The 6290-nt window shown below is 36.2% G+C and overlaps 1 long non-coding RNA gene across 6 annotated transcripts in view; it reads left to right on the top strand.

Moving 5' to 3' along the window:
* The first annotated feature begins 2379 nt into the window (after nucleotides 1-2379).
* The window catches only part of LOC106464382, a 16127-nt gene continuing 12216 nt past the window's right edge, over nucleotides 2380-6290 (top strand). For 4 of the 6 annotated variants that reach the window (XR_001291129.2, XR_002611732.1, XR_002611728.1 and 1 more), the window contains exons 1-2: nucleotides 2380-2415; nucleotides 2902-3048. This is a non-coding gene — a long non-coding RNA (uncharacterized LOC106464382). Of the gene's footprint in view, nucleotides 2416-2501; nucleotides 2607-2901; nucleotides 3049-3911; nucleotides 4006-6290 lie in introns of those variants that run through there. The other 2 variants (XR_002611731.1, XR_002611730.1) reach the window with 2 other exon arrangements.

Genomic DNA, 6290 nt, shown 5'->3' with positions numbered 1-6290 from the left:
CAGAATCTATGACAAAGTTGCACCTTTGGCCATCCAGCTTTCCTGTCACATAGACACTGTGTGTGCTTAGTATTTTACACCTAGCTGTTGGGACTTTCATGATGGGGTTCAGTGAGCGTCCCTCAACACCAACCACTACTGGTTTCCTTGAGGTTGACGTGTTGGTAATATTCCTCCTACACTGGCTCCTCAAATGTCCGTGTTTTCCACAGTTCCAACAACCTTTCTGAATACCAGTCTTTCCTGCTGTATCATCTCCACTGTTTTGAAGTTGCCAGCAATGAGCTCTCTTGTGCCCAAGTTTGTTAAAGTGCCAGCAAAGTCCCTCAAACTTCTCTGAAAGCTGACCTTTTCTGGCCTTGAATCCAGATGACTGTACCAACCTTGGTACCTCTGTGCTGGACTTAACGTAGGATTCAAATTCGAGAGCTCTGGCCATTGCATCCTGCATGGCAGAGGGTTGTGCTTGCTTCACTTGTATCTTAAGTTGTGGACTGTCCAAGGCATCTACGAACTGATCCCTCAGCAACAACTTGAGGAGATCGGGTGGTGCAGTTGGGTAGGCCTTGTGTGCCATGCTTTCCATGTCCTGAGTCAGCTCTTTCAGGCTCTCCCCTTTAGTAAGGACTCTCGTTCTGAACCTAGCCCTGTAGACTTCTAACTGATTATGGGTTCCGTACCTGAGTTCTACAGCCACTACCAGTGCTCTATAATTGTGCCTGTCATCTGCTGACAACTGTCCAAGTATTTCCAGTTGTTGTACCTTCAAGCTCATGCCAGATATACTACTTTCTGCTCTTCTGTCCATCCGTTCATCTCTGCCAGTAGATCAATTTGTGCTCTATATGCTTCCCACGGTGCCTTCCCATCGAATTCCTGTGGCTTCCTTCGCACTGGATCACTCCTATTACTGATATTCATATCTGGGATGTGACTTCTAACAGGGCTGAAGATGTCTGCATTAGGGTTTATCTGCAGGGTCTGGAAGGGGCTTGCCGTTGTCTGGGGCTGATTAATTCGATGGTTAATGTGTCCTCCTTGTGTAAAAGACAATAAATCATCCTTTAATTTATCTAATTAGCTTTTCAATTTACTAATATTTTCCATTTGTACTTCTTGCCACTGTTGTTGGCTTTCCTGTAGTTGCTGCTGACTTTCTTCCTGTTTCCTTTCTTGGTCCAGTTGCCACTGCTGTAATTTTTCTTCTTGTTTCTTTTCTTTTTCCTCCAACAACTGCTGTAATCCAAAAAAAAGAAGAAGAAGAAGATGGAAACGAGAGGCGGAAAATCAAACTACAGCTTAGCAGACTTGATGGCAGCAATACAAGAGCAGCAAAAGATACAAGAAGAAAGAGAAAATAAACAAGAAAGGAAACAAGAAGAACGAGAAATTAAACAAGAAGAGAGATTACAGCAGTTGTTAGAGGAAAAGAAAAGAAACAAGAAGAGAAATTACAGCAGTTGTTGGAGGAAAAGAAAAGAAACAAGAAGAACGAGAAAAGAAACAAGAAGAACGAGAAGAGAAATTACAGCAGTTGTTGGAGGAAAAAGAAAAGAAACAAGAAGAAAGACAACAGCAGTTACAAGAAAACCTACAACAATGGCAGCTCGAATAGCAAAATAACAAGAGAGTCCCACTCTCTGACACCAATTTGTTACGTCTCCGTTCGTTAGTTAATTTTCCGTAAATTCGTTCCGACGAAACTTTAGCGACACAAGTTTTTTCTTAAATAAAACTGGTTTATTCTTTCCGAATACAACTTTACGATACACTTAATTTCAACAGTCGCTCTGTGACAAACGCTATAATTCTCAATGAACTTCTCACGTGCTTAACAATATTCTCTCTTACTGCAGTTCAATTACTCATTACCTCTGTTTCGTCACGTTGTGACCATCTTATATATACCAGACTACCCCAATCTAGTAGTCTCCCGATAATTCACGAAGGTTCGGGAAGTACGTGGCGTGATACGTCACGTGACCTCGCTGACGCAACAATATGTATAAAAGGGAGATTGTATTCAGTATTTACAAATTATTTTGCTACCAAACTGAAAACCCTAAACTTAAAGCGAATAAAAATATTGTTTTAGAGACAAAGAACCCGGAATAATGTCAATATTACATTATATTCTTAAGGAATATTTGTGTCCCCCAGTGGCATGTCTGCGGACTTATAACGCTATAAACCGGGTTTTGATACCCGTGGTGAGAAGAGCACAGACTGCCCGTTATGTGAGCTTTGTGCTTAACTTCAAAACAAACAAACAACATTTTTTGTAGTGTACAATTTCTTTAGTCTCATAATGGAAAAAAATAAAAATAACGTCCACCACCACAATATTTTTGTAAAGTTCTGTCAGGATTTTTTTTTCTTAAGTAAACTAAAACGTATGAACAGATGAGGTGTAAGGTAACTTTTGTTGGTATACATAGAAATTTATTGGTGTTATATTTTTTCTTATATAAATGTTTTTGGTTGGAGTTACTTACTGACACTTATATTTTTATTCTTTTGACTCTTGTTTTATGTTTAAAATATTTATTATTAATGGACATGTTTTTGATCAGACAAGGAAACGGAAAACTTAAGGGTTTGTGAATGTAAGAAGTATGAAAATCAACTATTTTTGCATTAGGCCTATAGAGTATAGGCTATAGTGCTATGCCATTAATTAAAGTTCAATGTCTAGAAAGAACATAGTCAATGAAAATTGAAACTGAGTAAGAGTATTAAACTGAAAAGCAAACATTAATTACTTAATTACAGCTTAATTAGAACAAGGAACTAAGTTAATTTTGTGAGATGGATGAACATATAACGTATGTTTTACTAAGTTTTACCAATAAATAGTTTTTAATAAGTATAGGGGTGTGCTTGCTTTACTTGTATCTTCAGTTGTGGACTGTCCAAGCATCTACAAACTGATCCCTCAGCAACAGCAGGTTGATTGACTTATAGCATGAGTTGCTGTTAGCAGTATTGGAGATCATCACTTTGCAAGACTTTGAGAGGGGGAGTCAGTCATTTCACAAAAATTGAAAGGTGGGTTAAGTTTTTGCTTTCCTTAAGGATGAATGTGCAAACTCTGCTTTGAAGGACAAGTGCTTTTTTATTGTCTGTATATTATGTTCCAAAAGTACTTATATCTTTAGTAAAAATGTGCACGAGGTCCTTTTGTATACATACTTTATTTTTGTGAAAGTTAATTGATGAGTACATAACTATAAAATCAAACTGTAAAATTTAATGTAAATATTTAATTTGAACATTATATCAAATATTGCAGGTTTGTGTGTTTATAAGATTTTAATATATGTACCTTTACAAATATTTTGTTGATATCATAGAATGTTTCTTAGATTTATAAATATTGCAGCTTTAATTAAAAAGCTTTTTTTTAGAAAATATGAAATAGTCAAATTATCTTGAAAATTTTGTTTTTATAACTAATTATACTTGCAGTGTATCATACTTATTGCAATTTTATCTTTGGTGAAAAGAAATCTGTAATATAATTATATACAGTTGGTCACCTATAATATGAAATGATAAATTAGATGCAGCACCATAATGTTAATCACATACCTAAATTAATTTAGGTTATTATATGGTGAGTTAAAAAGGACTTAAACTCCCCATAAGTATTTTAAACATATGACCATTATAAGAGGCTTTACTATATTTCTGTGGTTTGCTGCCCCAAGCTCTGCTGATGAACCTTGAACAGGTAGAACTGTAGTCCACAGCAGAGGGTGTAGTGAGTCAAATAATGCATTGGGCTTCTACATCACAGATTATATTTTTAGTTTTACCTTTGGTGAAAAGGAAAGAAATCTGTAACATATTACAAATAGTATATATAGAAAATACATAAAATGGACCTTTTTTCTTTATATAAATATTAGATTTTTGCTATTTTGACTATCCAAAAGCAATATCTGATGTTAAGATGATAATTTTGGGTAAGTACCCAAGATCCAGTAGACCGGAACAGGTTTGGTGAGTATGTTTTGTTTAATAAAATAGTGAAGTACTTCAAGAGACTATGGGAATGTGTGACTTTTAATTTTTGTTGCAGAAAACATTCCTGTAAGATATTTAACATTACCATTTGTATTTTACTTAAAAGTTTTACAGATGTCAAATGCAACTAGCATCTGTGGAAGATAAGCAAGACTAGTAAAGAGTCCTTACTGAAGCAGCACTAAGCCTGACATTAAGTTTGTCAACCTACACTCTGTTGCAATGCTACAATACCCATAGATTATTATTTATGGTCGCAAGAACAGAAATCTCATTTTCCTACATTGTTTCTCACACAAATATACCTTAATCTAGCTCAGTCTTAACTTTGAGGCTCTGCTACTCAACACAGTGGCATAACTACAAAAGATGCCCCCTCTCCACATAAAAAGGAGCATATTTATACCACTGAATCAACACCAAAACCCTTAAAGGGATTCAAGTAGAATATTTTTACTGTTCCTAATTGGAAAATAATAATATAGATAGTTAAGAAATGTGTTAAATGGCAATAAAGTTTAAATAGTGGTGGTTGTACAGTTATGTGGGCTATAATATATTGTAATTAATAATTTCATCAAATGTTGCTGCATGTGAAGGTGTATTTTAACCTTATTGTATAGAAACAAATTCATGCACATGTACGTACACATTCTACTACTGCTACGTTCATCAGTTTTGATGCATATGCAAATGTATGTATGTCACAAGTAAGGTCTGCATTTCAAAGCATATTAGACATTTACAAGCTATTGTTGAGCTGAGTCCTGAATTAATTTAGATAATTTATAATTTGTTTTAAAAATTATACAATATTATATAAGTAATGGTAAAATGTAAAACAACTGAATGAGTATATTTTACAACTTCTTTTATGGATCTGTTTATAGTGAAATTCCATTATCAAAAAGGTTTTGAATTCAACTTGCAATGTGTCTTTTTATTCTTTTACTTATTTTTAGGCGAATAAGCATGGTATTTGAAATATACTCTAAACAGACAGTGTTGCATAGTAATGAAAAACCACTCTTTTAAGTTCAATAACAGGCCATTCTGATACAGTACCTCCCTCCTCTCACAAGATTAGCTTTTCTTGTTTTATGCTGCCCTCTATATGTAAACACTTTTTTATAATGCATGCCACAAGCCTTCCACACCCTGCTGTGGGAATCAAAGATTACAACATGTCTCATGCAAATCATCATGTGTCATCTACCCACCAATAGGAGAGCACTACTATCACATGACGCGTGCGACTCCTTTTATGCAGCACTACTGAACCATCACTTCTCGTTTGGTAGTGCTTGAGTTCAGAAGTCTTTTTCTTTTTGCTCATTACTTTTTCAAGTGGTTTAATTTATTTCATTTTAAGAATTTTTTTTTCTTACTTTAATTTTGAAAGCATTTGATTTACCCATGTTTTGGCAAACATTTTTGCTTGTTTGTTTGGTATCAAGCATGAATTATGAAGTTAATGTTACCTCTTCAGGCACATCTCATTCATCTGATGCCATAATTCAGGCCATAGGTGCGGGTGATCCATCCAGGAATTTATTAGCCTTTATTCGCAGACTGTTGCCCCTCTTCCTCCTGAGCCTTTTGAGCCTTGCCAAACTGATGAGGATTTTGATCATTTGACCCCCACCCCAGAATTCACTGTGCCTTCCCAAACCCTACCTGAGGATTCTTTTCGGCCCTCATTGGCTTTCTCAGATTTTATTTCTCAGGTATGTGATGTTTTGTCTATTGCTCCTATTTCTTATGACCCATGTCCTTCCCTATTACATGGTTTTGCCTCTCAACCTTTTTTTAGTTTTTCCCTTGTCCCCTGATATACGAACTTACACTGAGTATTTTGCCTCCCAGTCAGATGATGGTGTTAGTATGCCTCGTCCCCTGCATATCTGGACCAACAATTTTTGGGTTCAGTTTTGCAGGACCCGAATCTCCTGTTCATCTTACCCATGCTCAGTATTCCTGCCTTTGTCTTACCATGATGACTTTTGCAGTAGCTCTCTTTGATCCATCTCTTGTCTGAGGCTCTTCACAGGAACCCTGAGGGGTTTTCAGGGGATGTCCTCTCCCTCCTCATTTCCATGTTGGCCTGCCTGTCGTTTTTGGCTCTGGCCTTGCAAACATGGTTTACTTTTGTTGGGACCTTATAGGTCATAATTGCCATATTGCCACAGACCCATCTCCTAGCTCCTTATCTACAGGACCTTCATATAGGCCGTGTTTTAGAGACGTTTTGTGTGTGACAC

Source organism: Limulus polyphemus, unplaced genomic scaffold (assembly GCF_000517525.1).
Source record: "Limulus polyphemus unplaced genomic scaffold, Limulus_polyphemus-2.1.2 Scaffold1635, whole genome shotgun sequence".
Lineage (NCBI taxonomy): Eukaryota > Metazoa > Arthropoda > Merostomata > Xiphosura > Limulidae > Limulus > Limulus polyphemus.
The sequence above is the reverse complement of the archived record's forward strand: the minus strand, read 5'-3'. Positions and strand labels throughout refer to the sequence as shown.